Source organism: Leptonychotes weddellii, chromosome 11 (genome assembly GCF_054177405.1).
Source record: "Leptonychotes weddellii isolate Sample4059 chromosome 11, ASM5417740v2, whole genome shotgun sequence".
In the NCBI taxonomy this organism is placed as follows: Eukaryota; Metazoa; Chordata; class Mammalia; order Carnivora; family Phocidae; genus Leptonychotes; species Leptonychotes weddellii.
This window is the reverse complement of record NC_138379.1, coordinates 56,464,032-56,486,882: the sequence shown is the minus strand read 5'-3', so window position 1 is coordinate 56,486,882 and position 22,851 is coordinate 56,464,032. Positions and strand designations below refer to the sequence as shown.

The 22,851-nt window shown below is 38.7% G+C and overlaps 1 non-coding gene across 1 annotated transcript; it reads right to left on the bottom strand.

Moving 5' to 3' along the window:
* Positions 1 to 15,428: 15,428 nt before the first annotated feature.
* LOC115941028 (U6 spliceosomal RNA) lies at positions 15,429 to 15,536 on the bottom strand. Its single transcript, XR_004075750.2, has one exon. It is a non-coding gene; the product is annotated as a U6 spliceosomal RNA (small nuclear RNA).
* Between the last annotated feature and the right edge of the window lie 7,315 nt (positions 15,537 to 22,851).

Below are 22,851 nucleotides of genomic sequence, written 5' to 3'. Positions count from 1 at the left end.
TCCTTCCTCATCTCTTATTACAGTCTTTGGTTTAAAATCTAATTTGTTTGATATAAGGATTGCCACCCCAGTTTGCTTTTGGTGTCCATTAGCATGCTAAATGATTTTCCACCCCCTAACTCTCAATCTGGAGGTGTCTTTGGGTCTAAAATGAGTCTCTTGCAGACAGCATATTGATGGGTCTTGTTTTTTTAATCCAATCTGATAGCCTGTGTCTTTTGGTTGGGGTATTTAGCCCACTTACATTCAGGGTAACTATTGAAGGATATGAATTTAGTGCCATTGTATTGCCTGTAAGGTGACTGTTACTGTATATTGTCTCTGTTCCTTTCTGGTCTATGTTACTTTTAGGCTCTCTCTTTGCTTAGAGGACCCCTTTCAATATTTCCTGTAGGGCTGGTTTCATGTTTGCAAATTCTTTTAGTTTTTGTTTGTTCTGGAAGCTTTTTATCTCTCCTTCAATTTTCAATGACATCCTAGCTGGATATAGTATTCTTGGCTGTATATTTTTCTCATTTAGTGCTCTAAATATATTATGCCAGTCCTTTCTGGCCTGCCAGGTCTCTGTGGTTAGGTCTGTTGCCATTCTAATATTTTTACCATTGTAGGTTACAGATCTCTTGTCCCAAGCTGCTTTCAGGATTTTCTCTTTGTCTCTGAGACTCGTAAGTTTTACTATTAGATGTTGGGGTGTCTACCTATATTTATTGTTTTTTGAGGTGGGTTCTCTGTGCCTCCTGGATTTTGATGCCTGTTTCCTTCCCCAAATTAGGGAAGTTCTCTGCTATAATTTGCTCCAATTCACCTTCTGCCCCTCTCTCTCTCTTCTTTTTCTTGGATCCCAATTATTCTAATATTGTTTCATCTTATGGTATCATTTATCTCTCGAATTCTGCCCTTGTGATCAGTAGTTGTTTATCTATCTTTCTCTCAGCTTCTTTATTTTCCATCATTTGGTCTTCTATATCACTAATTCTCTCTTCTGTCTCATTTATCCTAGCAGTTAGATTCTCCATTTTTGATTGCACCTCATTAAGATCCTTTTTGATTTCAACTTGGTTAGATTTTAGTTCTTTTATTTCTCCAGGAAGGGTTTCTCTAATATCTTCCATGATTTTTTCAAGCCCAGCTAGTATCTTTAAAATCATCATTCTGAACTCTAGTTCTGACATCTTACTAATATCCATATTGATTAGGTCCCTGGCCTTCGGTACTGCCTCTTGTTCTTTTTTTTTTTTTTTGAGGTGATTTTTTCCATCTTGTCATTTTGTCCAGAGGAGAATGATGAATGAGAGAACAAAATGCTAATAGGGTAACAATGACCCCAGAAAAATATACACTAAATGAATCAGAAGAGACCTGAAACCGGGGGAAAAGGGAAAGAAAGAAAAAAGAAGAAAAAATATGGTCAAATGTGATTAGTCTGGTGAATAGATCAGTGCCACACACTAGATTTTGGGTGTATTTTGGTCTGTTAGAAGAAACTGCTTACCAGTATTTTAAAGAAAGAAAAACATGTACAAAAATAAGGGTAAATGTGATGAAGGGATGGAATATGACTGTAAAGATGAAAATTATAAAAGATTTTATAAAAGGAATTAATAAGGTAAGAAGTTGGTTGAAAAAAGAAAGAAGAGAAATTAAAGGGAGAGAATGTGATCTGGCAGGAGACTAGAACAAAGCCATTCACTAGAGATTTAGGGTATATTTTGGTCTGTTAGAAGAAAATGTGTCCCAAAATTTTAAAGAGAGAATGACTTATATTTATACCAAAAATAAGGTTAACTACAATGAAGGGATAGAATATGACTCTAAAAATGAAAAATAAAAAAGATTTTTAAAAAAGGGATTGATAAGATGTTGGTTGAAAAAGGGAAAAAGAAAAATTCAAAAAAAAAGAAAAAGAAAAAAAGAAAATTAAAAAATTAACTTTGAAAGACTAAAGAATAGGGGAAAAAAGCCACGAATTCTATGTGCAGTATTCCCCTAGCACTGGAGTTCTGCCATTCTCATTGATTGGTAAACTTGGTCTTGGCTGGCTGTTCTTGCTGATCTTCTGGGGGAGGGGCCTGTTGCAGTGATTCTCAAATGTATTTGCTGGAGGCGGAATTGCCCCGCCCTTGCTGGGGGGCTGGGCTAACTAATCTGCTCCTGTTTGCTCTCGGGAGCTTTTGTTCCCTGCAATCTTTCCGTACAGCTTTGGAGGACGAGAGTGAAAATGGCGCCTCCCAATCTCTGCCCTGGAGGACCCAAGACCTCAGGGCACCAGTCTTCAGTGAGCCCCCAGAGAAAAGCAGTCAATCACTCCCGTCTTCCCAGCCTCTGGCCACACTCCATGCTCACCTGGCCTGTGACTGAGCATTTCTATCTCTGGCACATGACCCCATTTGGAGTCTCCAAACCCAGCGGATTCCTGCAGTGCGCTCCCGTGCCGCTCCGCCCGGGGGAGCAGGGGTGTCTCCCTGGATCTGCCGCTTTTTGGGTCCCTGCTGGAAGAGCAGTGGCTTGACTCTGCTGTGGATCATGGTTTATGGCAGTCCCGAGCTGAGAGCCCACTCCTCAGCTCCGTCTCTGCAGCCAGCTTCCCCGCTCTGATACCTGGGAGCTCTGCCACACTCAGGCACCCCCAGTCTTCCTGTGACCGTGAGGGTCCTGAGACCACATTGTCCCAATGAGGGTTCTACCCCCTACTTAGCCACTGGAGTGACGTCCCTCAGCAGAGCGGACTTCTAAAAATTCCGATTTTGTGCTCCACTGCTCTATCACTTGCCAGTAACCGGCTGATGGAGGCTCCCTCCCCCCGCAGTCTATCTTCCCGAATATTGCCTCGGATTCACTTCTCCACACATCCTACCTTCCAGAAAGTGGTCACTTTCCTGTTCAGAGAGTTGCTGCTATTCATTTCTTTGAGTTGAGTTTGTAGGTGTTCAGAATGGTTTGATCCCTATCTAGCTGAATTCTTGGGACCAGATGAAATTTAGTTCTACTGCTCTGCCATCTTGCTCCTCCTCTTGACAGATTTTTTAAAAAGATTTTTATTTATTTGAGAGAGAGAGAGAATGAGCAGTGGGGAGCGGCAGAGGCAGAGGGAGAAGCAGACTCCCTGCTGAGCAGGGAGCCTGATGTGGGGCTCAATCCCAGGATCCTGGGATCATGACCTGAGCTGAAGGCAGACACTTAACTGACTGAGCCACCCGGTTGCCCCAGACACATATTGTAATGATGCTTTATACTTTCTCTTTCAGTCTGGCCTTTAATACAGTCTGACTTCCTTGAAGATAGGGACCTATTGCTTTATATCTGTATCCACAGTGTTTTTCATGTATCTCGCACCAAGTAGTTACATAGACATGGTTTTTGAGTGTTTGAACAGAGGAATGACTGAAAAGCTCTGGGTTCAAAAACACTTAAGTTTTTTGCTATTGAAATCCGCCCACCGGACCCTTATTGGCATTGAAGAAATAATTTTCCTTTGCATTTTTAAAACTATGGTTGTAAATATGCCAACATTATGTTGTTTTTCATTTAAGACTATTTACTTTAAAATTAAAATTACAGAATTTGAGAGAGAATTCTCTTCATTTTAATGGCAATCTTTTTATTCATTGATATTTTCCTTCCATTTTTATCCCATGTATAGAGTTGGAATGGTGTCCTGTGTATGTGTGCATGTATTTCTTCCTTTATTATTACTTTGTATACATTTCAAATGTTGACTAATAGTAATACTCCCAGTATATATCATGTTAATATTTATCCTTATTATAAAATTAAGGCATATTTTTATAGGTAGTTTCAAAATACAGATAAGGAAATAATATCACATTCCTACCATGAAGAGAAAGCTATTATTTTATTTTCAGGTATAACCTTCAGTCTTTAATATGTACACATGTTCAAAATGAAAACCAACAGTGTATATTATTTTAGTATATTTATGGTATGGCATATTTAAAACTCATAGGGAAGTGCTGGTGTGTAAGAACTACAGCCAGGATGCCAAAAGGAAATCATACTGCCACCACACAGCTAAAATAGCCACAATATACAGAGCTTGGAAGCACCTGTATTTTCTGGGAACCCTGGGTGAGGAATGGTAAGAAAAAGTCTGGGTTTCACAAGTGACTGAGCCAAAGCCCTAAGAATTGAAGTTGGAGAGAAGCAGGATCTTGTTGCTAGGCAACCAGCATTCCAGGAGGAGACCTCCAGACAGCACACCCGCTGTTCTGCCCCCCAGCGTGTGACATGTGCTTAGTTTTTGCAAGGATGGCTAGACTCTCTATGCATGCTGGCTTCTGAAGTCCAGCATGTGTCCTGCCCTCCTCAGCTCCGTCTGCAGCCCAGATGGGAAAGACAGACAGCTCTGGGACAAATCTTCAGTAAAGCCCCTGTGGGCTTGTGGTGAAACTGTTGGGCATGATCTGTCACGATCTGGCTGTCATTGGCTTTTTCTGTCAATGACTTCAGTGTGGTGGGGGTGGAGAGGAGTCTAGACTCAGAGCCAGAAAAGCATACTGACAAGTCTTTTCAGGCATATTCAGGACTTGGGGAAAAAAGTTGGGGATAAGGCAGAGGAAGGTGAACAAAGTCTGTTCCATTCCCTCTTGGAAGAAAGCACATATCAGATTGCTATAGAATTGTCAGGGTGACTTTCTTACTCAAACTCTGGTTCTTATAAAAATATGACTAAAGAGCATCCCCAAAATTCAGTGTTCTGGAGCACCTGACAACTTTATAGTACATTAATCATTTGCCTGACACCCGAGAGGTAACTTGTACCTTTTGTACTTTTCTGGAGCACAAAGAAGGAAACTACCAGTTATTGAACTCTTAAATCGTATCTTAACCACATGTCCAATATCCAAAAAATACTGAAAAGTTTTCTTTTTACTTAATTAAAAAAAAATCTTAGAGAAACTGCAAGAATAGCTAAATCAATCCTGTATACCCTTCGATTATATCCATTAATTGTTAACATTTTGTCATATTTATCTAGAAAATAAAAAGGGTTTGATAAGTTTTCAGCAGACTATTTGGGCAACAAAAGTTGTCCTGAGATAATAAGTAGCTATTCACTCAAGGTCTTTATTCACTCTACTGTGGTGAGAATATCCATATATTTCATGGCAAAACAATTAATTAATTGCAGGGTACCATCTCAGACTCTACTGGGTGTTGAGTAACACATGGTGCATGCATCTTTGACCTTCCTAAAACCCACATACATGTGCTGGATTTCAAATTACATTTGGTTGTTAAGAATCATAGATGAAGGGTTATGGGCCTGGGCTTTGTGCTGCATGCTATACTAGGCAACTGACTTTTTCTTCCTCCTTTAATCTGCACAGTAATTCCTTAAAGAAATCATTATCTGTATAAGTTCAAATGTATTAAAGAATTCCACCCCCTGCAGTGTCACATCATTAATAAGTGGTAGATCCAGGGTTTAAACCCAGGTGCATCAGGCCCAGGGCTCTCCACAAGTCAGCGATGGATGAATCAAAATAAAGAGGTAGATATGCATGCCATATCTGAGTACCCCAGCTCCCTCAACATGATGGCTAATGAGGGCTTTGCTTTGGAAGACCTCCGCTGTTCATACTCCTCCAGTCTTGCCTTCAGGGTTTACCAGCTGCAAGTCCTTAGCAAGTTATTCAAAGCTTTACTTTATCTCTAAAAAGAGATAGTAATTCTTAAATTATGGAGTTGTAAAAAACTAGACAGCATAGTGCCTATCATATAGTCAGCAGTAATCAATATGAGAAATTGCCCTATTTGCCCTGCTGTGCTCCAGCAGTGTCAGTGGTGGGGTGGGTCTCACCAAAATCTGATTTCTATTCTCTCCATTTTTTTTTCTTGTCCATAATAATAGCCATTTTGTCTAATAATGGTTAATTATAATATGACCAGTTAATATTCCCCAAACCTTCACAGATTTCCATAGTTCTCGGTAAAGTTGCCATCTAAAATATTCTGATGACATTTGTTCTCTTTGTTATTGCCTGCAACTTAGACTCCATAGCATTATAGTATTTGCCTTTTAAAGTAACTATGGAGATTAGGATCAACCTTTATATTTCTTTGTACCTTTATCAGTGACAAGCCACAATAGTTAGACCCTTGAAACATATCTAAATAAACATTTTTGATTTGAATATGGAACTTTAATGTGTACTGTGGTTTACTCCTGAAAACTTCTGAATTTAAATTGGGACTTTGAGGCCTTAAGTCAAGGATGAGAGACATATGTATTACCCACCTTCCCTCTTCCGTTGAAATGATTAAAATGTAATTGTGCCACTCACCCAGATGCACCTCAGAAGCCTTTCAGCTGTGGTCAAGGCAAGGTTGGCCAGTGGATCAAAACTGAAGCTCTAGATGACACAATGAACATAGGGCCGAAGGATTTAGATGAAAGCAGAGCCAGCCAGGATTAGCTGATGTTCCTGGAGAGTGTAACGGAGGAAAGGATGGCTACTGATAATTCTTAGAGACAGAGAGATACAGGATAGATGCTAAGATGAAACAGTCCTCTCTTCCTGGAATTGCAAAAGAGGTTAAAGAAATAACAAAATATGTGAACAAGAAAAACTCTTGTTTGATAATCAGCCTGTAGTGGACTATCATGGAGGGAGAAAAAGAGAAAAGAAAAATATGAGTAAATGAGAGAGCTAAAAGTTTATTGTTGTTGCTGTTATTATTCATAATATTATTTCAGAGAAAATTTCAACTTCCAGAAATAGTCTTTCTGGTAATGGATTGGTATGGGGAGATTTGAATTAATTAAATGCAGCTGGATAATCTTGGATCCTAGTTAGATCAGATGAAGTGGTCATGCTAAGGACATTGAGAGAGACAAACCCCTTTAATTTTAGCCCGGGAGACAAACTACTGTAGTAGTGAAAAAATATTGGGTGTGGAGGCAGATAGACCTGGACTCAAATTCCCACTCCACTGATTTCTAGGAACATGACCCACAGGCAAGTAACCTAACTGCAAGGCTCTGTTTTTCCATATGTGGCAATCAAAGGGTGATAGTTGGTAAATTATTATTATTGCCCTGATTTAATGAAAAACTTATTTAATGCTTATTCTCTTGATTCTGGTTAAGTGGGCTGGACCGGACTGGATTAAGCCCCAAACTTTTGTATTAACATGATGTCACCAGTGGAAATTTATATAATCTACATCAGAAGGGAATATAGAATTAATAGAGGCATCCCAGTTGTAATAAACTCCTTTTAGACTTTTTTATGAATTTTTTGCCATTTAAAGATTCTTCTCCAAGTATGAATATAACCACATGGTCAGTGATAAAATTCAAATTCCAAGACTTCCCAATATCTATAGATGCCAGCGTTTTCACTTTCATTATCAGCTATCCAGTAAATTTGAATTAAGCATTTTGCTTCTCTTAAGGGAGGCTGTTTTGCTTTCGTTTTTAATTATAACCCCACATCCGGATGTTTCCAGTGTCCTTCTTTGGAGAGCAATTTTTATGATTAAGAAGTTAATTTTTTTTCTTCAACAAGAACAGATGGTGCTTTTCAGTGTCTTTTTAAAGGGGCTCTGTATCTCTTGCACAGCAGAACCTAAAATATGAATCGGACATTGTATAACTGAAAATATATGGAAAAGGAAAAGTTCATGGTTTAGAGTCCACATCAACTCTTCTTCCTTACTGGAGATTTATTCTATTCATTTTAGTAGTATTCTTAGGTCACTTGACATTCTTGAGATCTGAGTGAAAATCTGAGCATATGTACCTCTCTGGAACTTGGGATGACCTAAGGAGAATATTTTAAAAAATTAATTCCATATAAACCATACTTTATGCTAAATCCTCCAAAATTATGTTTTAACATGCTTAATCTTTTGCATTGATGATTTGATTGTGTTTGACCAGGTCACATGTGATGACTAATGGACATAAATATTTTCCATTAAACATTCTTCATTATTCTCTCCTGAACAATGCATTTTCTGCCTCTGCAGATGATGGGGTTGCCAACCAAGTGAACTACTCAGTTAAGGTGATGACAAATGCTAGGCAAATGAAGTGGCTCAGCTCCTTCATGTTATACTGTTTTTAGATACATTCCAATATCATACAGAGAATATACAAATATAAATAACTTCATGAGTGGCGGCTATGGTCCATCCAAATCCTTTCTGACAATGTCACCAAGACATGTTTGAGGGTAAGCTTGGGAGTTGTCTTCTGTGTTTCCCAAAACAGGTATGGGGTCTGGAAACTCCCTTTAACATAAGTAACTTCTTTTTTTTTTTTCTTTAAATTTTATTTTATTATGTTAATCACCATACATTACATTATTAGTTTTTGATGTAGTGTTCCATGATTCATTGTTTGCATATAACACCCAGTGCTCCATTCAATACGTAAATAACTTCTAACCACCTTCCTTCTTTTTCCTTTGCATTCACTAGCCATAATAGATTGGTAGAAGATATGTGACAGAAAATAAAAGGATCTTTTTGTCCCTTCTTTAACTTTGATAGTCAACAGGTATGTATTTTTCCTATATTATAAACATGTAGGCCCCCAGAAAAAAATGTGAAAGTAGCCCCAGGAACTATCTTGAGTGTGGGAACCTAGAAGAGGCAACTGGCAGAGATTGATGATAAAACACTTTTGCCCACTAGCAACTAACCTCAGCTTGCATTTCAGTGTTGCCCCTTCTTCAAAGCCTTCCTTGACCTTCCCAGGCTAGGCTGATTCCTCCTTTCCTTTGAAACTCCTCTAAGGGATTTATAAGTTTGAGTTTCTCTCTCCAACTTGTTCCCTCCATGGAACAAATCCCGGTTTTACAGGTCTTTAAATCTCTGGAACCAAACACTTTATCTAGTGAAGAGTAGACAGTAAAAATTTGTGGGCTTGTTTAATTGAATTTTCAAGTGGAGCATCTTTTCTTGAATCTGTTGAATCATTGAGTCATTCTGTCACTGCTTGTGTTTTGTTTCTAGTAATGACTTGAAAATCCATTTAGTCCTTCTGGCCAGTGGAGCATTAAATCCTTCCTTAGAACATTGTATCCTAAAAGGATTGATGGACTGGTGGTGGTAGTTTACAGTGCTAATAGCAGGAGTTACAGGTAATGGATACTTCATGTGTGCCAGACACTGTGCTACAAACTGCTGGGTATGAGATGGGTATTTTCATCTACCTTTTAGAGAGAGGGATACTGAGGCTTGAAGGAACTAAGCAATCTGCCCAACCTCATACAGCCAGTAATACGCAGAGCCAAGAATTAAAGCCCTTTCTATTTGACTCTGGTTTCCATGGCATTAAACATTATTCTCTATTGCCTTCTTACTGTGTCTGCCTTTGTACATGCCATAAAATCATTAGATGCTTACAAAGATCTGGCTCATTAAATTGTTTTTTGAATACTTGCAAAACTTTTCAATGTCATTTCAGATATAATTTTTTCCCTCTAGTATGTAAACAACTTTTGCCAGAGTGCTGGTCTCTGTGAGGTTAATGGCTATGCTTTCTCTTTTACCACCTAGATTTGTTAATGGGAATAGTGAATAATGGCGGTTAGGACCAGAACAAAACCTTCTTAAAGCAGTACGCACATCATCTACCTTGTATTGAGTAATTTAACAAGTATTCCTGAACATGAATGTAGAGTTAGTGCGTATATGTATATGTAAATGTAGGTGTGTGTGTGTGTGTGTGTGTGTGTGTGTATAGATAGTCAAAAGTTTGTTGATCAGGGTTTCATTGAATGGCTACCCATTGCTGACATTGCTTTTGAGTTTCTTTGGTATTTCAAAGCTAAAATGTTTAAATAGCTCTGAGGATTCTTATACATAATTTTATAATATATTTTTCAGTTTATCTTTATTCAATCCAGGTATCATATCACTCTTTATTTTTACCTTCTATTTATAAATTAGAATTTAATGATTGCTTAGAGACCATAAAGGTTTTTTTTCCCCACTCCAGACAAGTCAATAACTGTAAGATTTAATAGCCTAAAGATAAAATGGTTCAATTTTAACCAGAAAATGCTTGACTAAGGTAATTCTCTGACACCAGATTATGAAGCCATTTGAAATTAATTTTTTTCCCTTTTCTCCTCCAATAATTGTCTATAGCTATGGAACTCTGTATTTGATAGGTAAGGGTGTGAGTATTTCTCCTGGCTTGTGTTTTGATTTGGGGGGAAAAACACACTCTAAAATGCATATATCACATGTGTAAATAGCTTAGACTCCTCAATGTGCCATTGTTCTCAACATTGTACTTGTAATGAAGTGGCTAAACAATCCTCTTTGGTATTCCAGGTGCCAGGCTAATGCATAATGTTTTGCCACAAGAAGTCTCAGGGTACCTATGTTTCTGCACAATTGACAATATCCTGCCAAAAGGACTTAAAGTGCCAGAGAGCACAGATTCTACAGAGAATGCACACCCAGACACAGAACATTTTAGCGTCACTCAGTTGTTGCTTACGTTCTGCTGAGGGCAATGAAAGAAACAAGGCCTCCAGAAGAAATCTGATAAGAGCTCAGTCACTTAAATGAATGGCATTTTGAGTAAGACAATGATTTAAATAAGTTCTTTGAAGTAAGAAGTGAACATCCTGGAACTGATGGTTTGGATCAAGAATTTGGGCTGCCAGAATTTTTCCTCCAACCACACCCACATAGGTTGAGGGTGGGTGCATCATCATCAGTAATTAGTGAGGAAAAATAGAAGAATGGGGGTTCATATGTGAACAGAAAGAGCTCTTTAAAAGTTCTGGGGGTGCCTGGGTGGCTCAGTTGGTTAAGTGACTGCCTTCGGCTCTGGTCATGATCCTGGAGTCCCAGGATCAAGTCCTGCATCGGGCTCCCTGCTCAGCAGGGAGTCTGCTTCTCTCTCTGACCCTCCCCCCTCTCATGTTCTCTCTCTCTCATTCTCTCTCTCAAATAAATAAATAAAATCTTAAAAAAAGAAAGAAAAAAGTTCTGTGTATATTTCTCCTTTAGGAGTGTGGATTTCATCCTCCATGAAATCTTTTGTCATCTTAAGGACTTGAGTTAAATCAACCAATCAAGACTCCGTGCCCAGAAAGCGCAAATCCAGGCACAGAGAATGCCCCTCTCCCCCCACATTACTGTTTGTGAGGGAATAAAGAGAAATATAATTTACTAAAAACCTTTTTTAAAAAAAGACTGAAGATTTCAAAGATCAATCTCAAATCATTCACAGTCACTGAAAAAGAGGAAGGAGCAGGCATTTCTCTGTCTGGGGCTGCGGAGCCCTCAGGTGCTGTCTCAACACTCTGATTCCTCTCACTACTTATCACAAATGACCATGACAGTATCTTTTCTTAACCTTCCTATTCTAGTGTAAGTTCTCATGTCTTGTCACTTTCTGACTTGTTAGGAGAAAAACACACCAAACTCCCTGCTGCTAGAAGGGAACAGACACGCCCCACAGGCATTTTTGCTTTCCTTGCTGCCTTTCTTTTGGTGTCGGCCACAAGCCCCTTCCCCACAAGAACCTGCTTTCCTCAGCGCTTAGAGTTGACACACTCGAAGAGGGTGCTGTACATTTCCTTTGGGAAGTTTGGTACTTTCACATCCTTCATTTTTTGGGTTCTTGGGGGTCTCCTTAAGGAAGGAGAACTTTACTGCTTGAGGACATTAGGATTAGAGTAGTAAATGTTTCCTTTCATTTCAGGGGTTGCTACCATTCCTTTGGAGTCCAATGAGAAATTCTGTAAAGAAACCAGCATCCTATAAGGGCAACTCAAATCTGAAAACAAGAGTGACAAATCAATTAATATATAAATTTAAAATATGTATTTTAAAACAGGCATTTAAAAAGAATAGAAGCTAGAGTATGTTCCCTGTTTTGGCAACTTTCAGTGATCCTAGATGGCATTTTGGGCCATCCCAGTCCAGGATAGCATTACGAGGTCTCAGAGGTATAGGTCTTCAGTCTTTGTGTCACCTGCAACTGCTTAATTATTACTTCTTACCATCTGCCTTTCCTGATTTCTCCACCAGTCATCCTTGTCACTGTATCACAGTTGGCCTTGCACAGTGGTTCATATCTGGTGGCAGCAGCATCCCCCTAGGCACCTGGTAGAAATGTTTGGTCACATTTTTGTTTGTTGTGGTAACTGGAGAAAGCTATTGACATTTAGTGGGAGGAGGCCAGGGGTGCTAAGTACCCAGCAAGGTACGAGACACTGGCACAATTGTCTGCCCAGAATATCAGCAGCATCCCCATTAAGAAACAGTGGACCTCTGGAATTAGCACCCCAGTTTTGAGAAGACTAAGCTGGTTTTTGATGTCGAGACACATTATTGATCCTGGATTCTTACAGAATGCTCCAGGCCTTCATCAGTGATTGGGCTGTGATCTTCCTCATTTGGCTTCTTTCGGCCTGAGAGGGGAGGAATATTTGACAAAGAGAAATTCCAGAAATGTGCTTGTCTTTGTTTATGCTTTTCCCTTCTGTTGGGAAGCTGACAATGAGAACTCAGCTTTAGGCAGGTCTGTAGATACTTGCTTGCCCAGATGCCTCCAGCTACAAAACTGAAAACTCACACTAGGAAAGGAAAAGGAAAATGAATGTTATAATCCTTTCTTTTTATTGCTGTTAAAATGCCTCCAAAGAGAAGGAAAAGTAAAGCATCAGTGCTGACTGATGTTATAGGTATGAGTGTTGGCTAAAGTGCTTATTAAGAATGCAATGTTTATATGAAGAAGGGCATAGAGAAAAGATTCCTGACTGATGAGAAGGCTATTTTATCTTCTCATACCCAATCAAATCACTCACAGCAGATGAAGAGGCATGGTAAAAAGTATACAAGTGATGGTTCCAAGGATAACAGGAAAGAATGTAGAAAAGTAAAGTTTGATCTATTTCAAGGTTCTGGTCCAAGATGATAATGTAGGAAGACCCTGATATCACCTCCTCCCACAGACACATCAAATCTACAACTATATATGGAACAATTTGCTCTGGGGAAAAACAAAAAACAAAAACCTAAACTAAAAAAAACTGGCAAAGCAGCCGCTTCACATCAGGCTCATGAGAGGGAAACTATATCAAAGTGGATAGGAAAGGCTGAGAAACAGTCTCACCATAAACACCACCCCCTGGTGTGACCTGCAATCAGGAGGGAACTCAAAACCTGGAGCTTCTCCTTGAGGAGCAAGAAGGATTTGTGTTCCACATTGGGCACCCTAACTTTTAAGATCAGCACCTGAGGGATGAGTCCCTAAAACATCTGGCTATGATGAAGAAAAATAAAGTTCAGAAACCATGGGGATGGGAGAGGTGAAGAAGAGACAGAAATTGACAGAAGTAGCAACCAAATTTACATCGGTCAGTTAAGTACTTGAGTTTATTGTCCTGTTCTGACCTACTTTGGGAAACTCTGGTTATCATTCATTTCATTGTAGATTAAGAAAGAGCAACCAAAAAAGCATATTCAATTTTTATCCATTCCATAAAACAAAAAATAAAGTTTTTGATAAGGTTTACATCTGCGGACAAAGTTCCCCAGATCAGTATTTTAAAAAATTAAAATGTTACGATATAAGCAAATCTGATGTAAACTGTTGCAAACCTAGCATTATGCCCTTTATCTAGATTTTTAATGAAACAATGTCTACAAACAAGAACTTCCAGAAACAGACATGCCAAAAATCTGAAATCATGTCTATAATTACCTCCAGAAATGATTTGACATAGTTCAATTTTTCTTTTCCTGTATTTTGCTATTTCCTTTTAATCTCTTCAATTAGATTTTTAAGAAAAGAAATGCTAAGGGTCTTGGGAGTGAATAACAAGTTATTTTGAGTTTTAAAGTTACGTCTTGGAATGTTTTTCAAAACCAAGCCTTGTAACCTATTGTCAGGATAAGATAATAGGCTTTGCAAATGTCAAGGCAAAGGTCACATCTGGCACATTCTTCTCCAGGTCTGATCAGCAGGCACTTTCTAATTTTTGTTGTCCCCAACTTACTTATGCCCTAACACTACTCTGATAATTTGAAGATATGATGACAAATTATATACTTCAGTTGGTTGCAATATGCTGCAGTTTTATTTTTTGAGGTGTTCTCACATTCCTCATACTGTTATTTATAATTACATCTGGCCCACCAAATGTAAGCTCCATTAGTGTTTTATCTCTGTATCTCTAGTGTCTAGAAATGTGCCATGCCTAATAGTACGCGCTCAATAAATGCCTATTGAATGATTGAATAAATTAATGGTTCATTTCCTTAATTATTTCATACTGCAAGTCTAGAGATCATAAATTATTGGAAGAGTTTGGGCCAAACTAAATTATGTGTACTTTCCTCAGAGTCCACTAACGCCAATACATCAAGCATTCTGAACACTCTTGAATACTGTGGAAAAGGGCTGAATTTTTTTTAACTGTGCCCATGAGGTTAGTTTCTTAGATGTTCTGCCTTGGAAAAAGGAATGTTAGAGTACTTATTATGTGGAAAATAGGGTCTGTATTATACCATTTATTTAATTAATAAATCATTTGTATGATAAACATCTGCAAGACAATACACTTAAACTTTAGTTATTTCATTTTTATGTAAACTGGAAAGGTGGAAATATACCTTACAAAAAAATCAGGATAAACCAAACATGTCTTAGGCTGTTTGTGCCCTAAACTCACTCATGTGTCATTTAATTTGTTGGGCAGATGGCAGACATAGGAGGAGGGGTTCTGAAATAAGTCACCAGGATAGCTGGGCACTTTATTGTCTACATGTTTTAATAGGGATTCCCAGTTGGAGGTGACTGATCCTCTCTGAGTGAGCTCTCAGTTCCACTGAAGTCTGTCTTTGTCTTATAGGCAGGGGTGAACCAATTCTGCCTTCTGCTGACTTTTTCCTGCTTATTTCCTTAGTCAGGCTTGGGGTTCTCCTTTGTGCAGCTTTATAGTGATTTCTTTGTCTAGTATTTGCCTTCTCTCTGGTGAGCTCTTTCCTCTCCATTCATTCTCATCTACTAGGACTACTGTATTATCTTTGTCTCAAGTGATTCGTAGTATGATTGTTCTTTAAAAAAAAAAAAAATCACTTCATAGTACTCTTCTTATTTTCAGCTTGCTTGTTAAAAGCCCTTAAGGTTGGTTATTTTCCTAGGCTTTCACTGATTTGGAATTTTTCTAGAAACATCTGTTAGTATAAAGTATGCTGGACTTTTTTTGCCCATTTGAGTACCAGAATTCACTGCTATTAAGAAAGAAGTTGAGATTAGGAGGATCTTGATATCATTCATACTTGGATTGAAATGTATTTTGAACCTATTTTGCATTTTGAGCCAGAATGTATTCTGAAATTAGATTAACACTTTGTAATAAATGGGCAGTGGTGGCCCCATATTTGTGGTGGAGAACATACAAAATATTCTGATGCATGGCTATGGCATCATAGGGATTGTCAATAAATAGTGTGTCATCCTTGCACAGGGGGCCATACTAATCTTCCCTGTATTATTCCAATTTTAGTACATGTGCTGCTGAAGCAAGCACGGGATTGTCAATAAATAATGATACTGACAATTGAAACTGCCGGCCCTATAACCACACAGACCCACAAACAGACCCAGTTCCTGCCTTCCATAATCCCAAAACCACATTGCCCTTACCTAATCAGATTGACATGTACCTCTCCCCTCATCCTGTTTCTTGATATCTTAATCATTAGAACACACACACCACACACGAGATCACTTCTCTAAGAGCTCTCACTAACCACTCTATCCTAAATGCATGAGCTTAATTGCCCTTCTAACCTATTGTCTTGTGATATATAACTGTCATGAGCCATCAATAAGTTATGAATTTCTGGAAATCAAGAGTTAGTTTATGTTTCTTAATAGTCTAAAGTGTCAAATATTTCTTTGGGTTTTTTGTTTGTTTGTTTGTTTTGTTGTGTTTGTTTTGTTTTGGCATTCAGTCAATATCTGGTGATTTTTAAGCATCCAGTTGAACCAAAAATTTCATACTGTCTGAGGCAGTAGGTGTTTTGTGGAGTCATTCAGGAAGCAATCTATTTTTGCTAATGACATTTGGTTATATTTGCCGATTTACTAACAGTCATTGTTGGGGACTATGAGAGACCCAGGGGAGCTAGAGAAAGGAGATAAACAGTCCAAAGGAACACAACCGTTTCACAACTGTAGTGTTGTGGAGGGTTTACTCTCACTTGTGAGAAGCTTCATACTCATGCTGACCAGAGAAGAGCTAGCAATTCATATTTTACAAACACAATCCAACCTCAAAACTATACACTGAGATTTCTCCAGTATCTGGAAAAACTGGAGTTCTAGTCCATGCTGTGTTATTGAGGAACAGATAAAGCAGGCTTTGGCATGGCGAAACCATCCTTCAACAAGTAGGAAGTCCGTGGAGAAAACAGGCTCATCATGGTCTTCATCCATTCACTATAGAAAATATTGACCATAGTTGATTTGTTAGATTTTTCCCTTTAGAAATGATTTTCCATTTCCATGATGACTGAATAGATTTTATTTATTAGCCAACATAATGAGCTGGCAGCTTGTTATAAAGAGCAACTTATATTAGCTATTTATTCTTGGGCAAGTTGTTTCTCTAATTATTAGGAACTTTATTTAAAATGTAGAGTTTTGGAAAATGTCAAGAAGAAAGAAAGGGTGAATTGCAAGTGAAAAAGAGGGAATTGTGACTTTTCTTCTTTTATTGAAGTCTATTTGTTCTTCTTTTAGAGCTTATTTGGGAACAGAAATGAGAGAAGGCAGATACTATATTCTTGACTGATGATGATAAGTAATAATGGCAAAAAAAAAAAAATCAAGGGTTGAAGGTAGTATGGGACTGCTTGGAAAGAGAAAGAAATACCATGATGTTCATGAAGTATTATCAGTGGTGCTGCCGCAACTCCCTTGACCAGGAGCTCAAGTATTCATATGGGGTTCAGAGCCCTAGAGTCCTTAGTATTCAATTTGGTCATGTACTATATTTTCCTTGCAATTGAAGTCCTCAGCACTCTTACTCTATTTTCTCTCCCAAAGTGATCTTAGTCACTTCATGACATCAGTAATTATTTATTTGCTGATTACCCCAAATTTACATTTTCTACCCAAACCTCTCTTCTAAACTGACCTATCTAATTATCTTCTCAGCAACTTCACCTTGATGCCTTATAGCAGCATCAAACCAAAATATCTAAAACTCATTTTATGATTTTCTGCTTGAGAAATCTACTTCTTCTCTAGTGTTCTCCATGTCAGGGATTTCCCCCCATACCTCTCCATCTCAGGGATGGTTGCTCCCACCCCATCCTCAGGCATTTGGTCAAGCCACGTACCCTGATTATCTTCCTCTCTCATTACCTTTTACATATCAGTTAAGTTTAACTCCTAAATATCTTTGAATGTGTCCTTTTATCTTCATCTCTATCAGTCTAATGCAAGCCATCATCATCATCTCTCACATGAACTGCTAACTGATCTCATCACATCATTCTTGTCCCATGCCAATCCATATTGCAAATAGAAGCCACAGTGAGATTTGTAAGAGACAAATCTGATTATAATTTGCCCCTGCTTAAAATTTGTTGATAGCATTTCATTTTTAAAGATATACTGCATAGGGGTGCCTGGGTGGCTCAGTCAGTTAAGTGTCTGCCTACGGTTCAGGTCATGATCCCAGGGTTCTGGGATCGAGCCCCACACCAGTTTCCCTGCTCAGCGGGGAGCCTGCTTCTCTCTCTCCTCCCCACCTGTGCTCTCTGTCTGTCTCTCAAATAAAATCTTAAGAAAAAAGATATACTGCATAATCTTTTAACGATAGCCCACAAAATTCTGGGTGATCACCTCCTGCCAGCCTTCTCTCATGCCAGTCTTTCTTTCCCTCCTTGTACTGCACACAGCCTCACTGCTCTTTCTTTCAGTTCCCTAACTATATCAAGTTCCTTCCCATATTGGAATTTGTACATGCTTCTTCCTTTATTTGCAATTATCTAAGGATTTTCTACTCTGTTGTCACCTTAAGTCACACATCTTCAAATAAAGACTTCCTTGATGCTGTGGACTGAATTGTGTTCCTCCAAAATTCACATGTTGAAGCCCTAACCTCCAGTGTGATGGTATTTGGAGATAGGGCCTATGGGAGGTAATTACGTTTAGATGAGGTTATAAGAATAGGACCCTCAAGATGGGATTAAGGCGTTCATAAGAGAGATAGCAGAGAGTTCTCTTTCTTTGCCCACCCTCTTCTCTGTACCTCTGTATCTCTGTTTCTCTCTCTGCCCTGTGAAGACATAGCAAGGAGGCAGCTGTCTGCAAGTCAGGCAGTGAGCCTTTACCCAGAAACTAGTCTTGCTGACACCCTGATCTTGAACTGCAGCCTCCAGAACTGTGAGAAAATAAATTTCTATTATCTAAGCCACCTAGTCTATAATATTTTGTTTTGGCAGCCTGAGCTAATACAGTTGAGTAGCCACAAACTAGTCAGGGCTCCCTTTTATCCATTCTCAGAGTCTTTTTGTTTTTTTAATCTTTTCTTTTTTCTTTTCTTTTCTTTTTTTTTGGTCAGAGAGAGAGAGAGAGAGAAAGCACTAGCAGGGGGAGGAGCAGGCAGAGGGAGAAGCAGGCTCCCCGCTGAGCAAGGAGACTGATGCGGGATTTGGTCCCAGGACCCTGGGATCATGACCTGAGCCGAAGGCAGACACTTAACCGACTGAGCCACCCAGGTGTCCCCCATTCTCAGAGTCTTTGTGCTTTTATTTTTGTCTTCTCTGTTAAACTTTAAGCTTGATGAGGGCTTTCTTGAACACTGTCTATTTCCAGTCCCCAACACAGTGTTTAGCGTATAAAAAATGGTATGTTAAATGATATTTGTGTGAAATATACAATTACTGTACTTCCTTACAAAAAAATATGACTTCCTATGTTGGTCTATATTCTTCTTAATAAAACCTCATCATAAAAAGGTATCCCCTCCTAGAGTCCCTTGATTTCATTGACAGCCTCATCTGCTTGTTGCCACAACAATCTTCTTAGGAAACAGACAAAGCTGGCAGTGGAGGTTGGGTTATTGAAACCAAGAATCTTCATCAGGGCTCTTGTTCCTAGGAAAAATGGCAGAAGATGCCAGGGTTTAATTTTCTCTAGGGTTTTACCTCCATGTTACTTCTGCTTTGACACTTTCTTTGACCTTTATATATAAGGTCGTTGAGGTGAAGGGTGGTATCTTTGGCATTTAACTATCATAAGAATATCCAGTCCCATGTTTTGTGGACTATCATTATACCATTGGCCATCCCTCAGTTGTCAGCTGATCTGATAACTTTATTCAGATGAGGACCAGTTAGCTAATCTTTAGCATTGTTCAAATTAAATTTATTCTTTTTTTTTAAAGATTTTTTAAATTTATTTGAGAGAGAGAGAGAATGAGAGAGAGCACATGAGAGGGGGGAGGGTCAGAGGGAGAAGCAGACTCCCTGTCGAGCAGGGAGCCCGATGCGGGACTCGATCCAGGGACTCCAGGATCATGACCTGAGCCGAAGGCAGTCGCTTAACCAACTGAGCCACCCAGGCACCCATAAATTTATTCTTTTTAGAAAGATGGTTAAGGAGCCCAGAGGCCAGTTGTTGTTCAGTCGACCTCAAGATACTTTTTGAAAATTCTATGGAAAGAACAGGGGATGCTACAGCTTTATGGAAGATGACCAAATTTCTGAACAAGAGTAACTCTCCCTCCAGTCTCTTTAGGAAATCTTTGACCTCTCATAGTGAAATGGTACAAGTGACAGAGGATTTTATGGCTTCCCATGCTTACAGCTCAACTTCAGTTGTCTTGTCAAGGCTTTGGTATATATATTAGTTAACTAATGCTGCTGTAATGAATTACCCCAGACTAGGTGGTTTAAACCAGTACAAACCTATTATCTTAAATTCCTGATATTAGAAATCAGAAATAAGACTTACAAGTATAAAAGTGATGGTGTCAGCAGTGCTACATTCCTTTTGGAGGCTCAAGGAGAGGATTTATGTCCAGCTTCTGGAGGCAGCATGCATTCCTGGGCTTGTGGCCCCTGTGTCCACCTTCAAAATGCACAATCCTGCCTTCTCCTTCCATCTTCACCTTCCCCTTTCTGACCTGGCCCTCCTGTCTCCCTATTATATGGACTTTTGTAATTACATTGAGCTTACCTGGATAATCCAAGATAATGGTAATCTTCCCACCTCAAGCTCCTTAAACTCAATCACATCTTCAAAGTCCCCTCTACCATGTATTGTAACCTATTCAAAAGTTTGGGGATTAGTACATGGACATTTTTGCAGGGAGAAGGAAACACTATTCTGCTTACCACAGTGAAATAGACCTAACAACTTCATATTTCTAAAAATGCGAGACAGGATTTAAATCAAGGAACAAAAGTCATGTCTTTTTCTCTAGGTGTTTTACTTAAGGTCTCGATTTTCCTATATAAAATGCCATGTATATCGTAGCTGCTTATTATCATTATCTTCAGTTAGGCACCTATTTTTGCTCAGATGTGAAGGGTAATCATTTGTTAGCTTAAGTTAGATCACTGATCTAATGGAAATTGCTTATGACACTGTGAAGAGAGTTAAGACTTAAAAAATGTGAGCCCGTGCATTCCATACTTACATATTATAGCTAACTAAAAAGCAATGTAAATTAGGAAGAAGTAAATATCCAACTTAGTCTTCAAGGTACAACCTAAATGTTATCTCTTCTACAGAATCATTGCTGACCTCCCTAGGTAGAACTAGGTACTCCTTCCACCTTGCTGTGATAGCAGGATGTGCATGACTCTGTTGCAGCATTGACCACATTGATGTATTGATCAGTTTACATGACGATCTCCCAAGTTCTTAAGGGCAAGGACTGTGTTCTGTTTCTCCCAGTACTAATGCTGCCTACAACTATGACACATAGCTGGTGTTTTATGGATGCTTTTTGAGGGAATGAATTCTTTTGCAAATTTGTTTAACATCTCTTTGTGATTCATTGGCTATCTAATTTATAACATTGGTTAAGGAGCACAGTGATGAGACTTGCTGAAAGAGTATAGATGAATCAATAGAAATCTACTCCCATCCCTAGGAAAGAAAATCTGAGCTCATGTCTCTACTAATGTTGGATCAGTAGCAGCATTTCCCAGCACAAAGCATATTGCAGTTCATGATCAGGTCAGATCATGTCCTTATTGAGTACAGATAAAAAGAAGTATGCCCTTAGAGGATATGATGGGATATAAGACTTTGAGTGCACACTTAAAATACTATATTAATTGAGTAGAAATTAGATCCAAACAAACAATTGGAAATATGTAGTTCTATAGCTAGGTTTAGAGCATACGAATCTAACAAAGTTCTCTGTCCCATGAGGAATGTTTAAACTCGATCATAATCCCTTTCAGTTTACTTTTTTAAGATTAAAAAATCACGTTTTTCATTTTTTTAAAGTTTTATAGAGGTATAATCGATATATAAAGATTTCATGTATTTAATGTGTACATTTTGATGAGTTTGGACATTTGCATATGCCATTCTCACAATCAGGATATTAAACATATCCATCACCTCCCAAAATGTTGTGTTCTTTTATGTGTGTGTGTCTTAATGATAAGAACACTTAACATGAAATCTATCCTTTTAACATATTTTAAAGTGTACCAAACCATATTCTTAACTAGAGGCACTATGTTATACAGCAAATCTCTAGAAATTATTCGTCTTGTGTAACTTAAACTTTATACTCATTGAGCATCAACTTCCCATTTTCCCCTTCCCAAGCCCCTGGCAACCACCATTCTGCTTCTATGAGTTTGACTATTTCAGATACCTAATATAAGCATTACTATAGAGTATTTGGCTTTTTGTTACTGGCTTATTTCACTTAGCATAATACCTTCCGGGTTCATCCATGTTGGGGCATATGGCAGGATTTCCTTTCTTAAGGCTGAATAATATTTCATTGTATGTATACACCACATTTTTCTTTATCCACTCATCTATTGATGGACATTTGGGTTGTTTCCTTATCTTGGCTATTGTGAATAATGCTGCAATGAACATGCAGATGCAGATACCTCTTTGAGATCCTGATTTCATTTCTACTTGATAGCTGCCTTCACTGCTTGGTTATTTAGCAGTCATCTCACGGTTTCTTTAAGCTCCACTTTCTAGAGGTATTGGCACCAAAAAGCCTGTGTTATAGGTGGCGGTCCCTGGAGTTCCAGAGTCTGGGTTATAGGGTGTTAAGGGTCTCTTAGCCACTGTATTTGTAATGGATCTCCCAGCTACCCTGGCAGATGCTTTCTGGAAGTCCTGAGAATACCATAGTCAGTGATTTTCAATACTGACTCAGTATCAGAATCACTTGTGGTGCTTTAGAAAAACAAGAGTCTAGGAACCCACCTGAGATTCTCATACAGGAAGCCTAGAGAAGGATTTGATTAACTTTCAAAAGTCTTGAAGAAGAAGAAAGAGAGAGAGGGGCAGAAGGTATATTGGAGCATGGAGCAAATTAGAGCAGAGAACTTCCCTAATTTGGGGAAGGAAACAGGCATCAAAATCCAGGAGGCACAGAGAACCACTCTCAAAATCAATAAAAATAGATCAACACCCTGATATCTAATAGTAAAACTTACGAGTCTGAGAGACAAAGAGAAAATCCTGAAAGCAGCTCGGGAGAAGAGATCTGTAACCTACAATGGTAGAAACATTAGACTGGCAACAGACCTATCCACAGAGACCTGACAGGCCAGAAAGGACTGACAGGATATATTCAGAGCACTCAATGAGAAAAATATGCAGCCAAGAATACT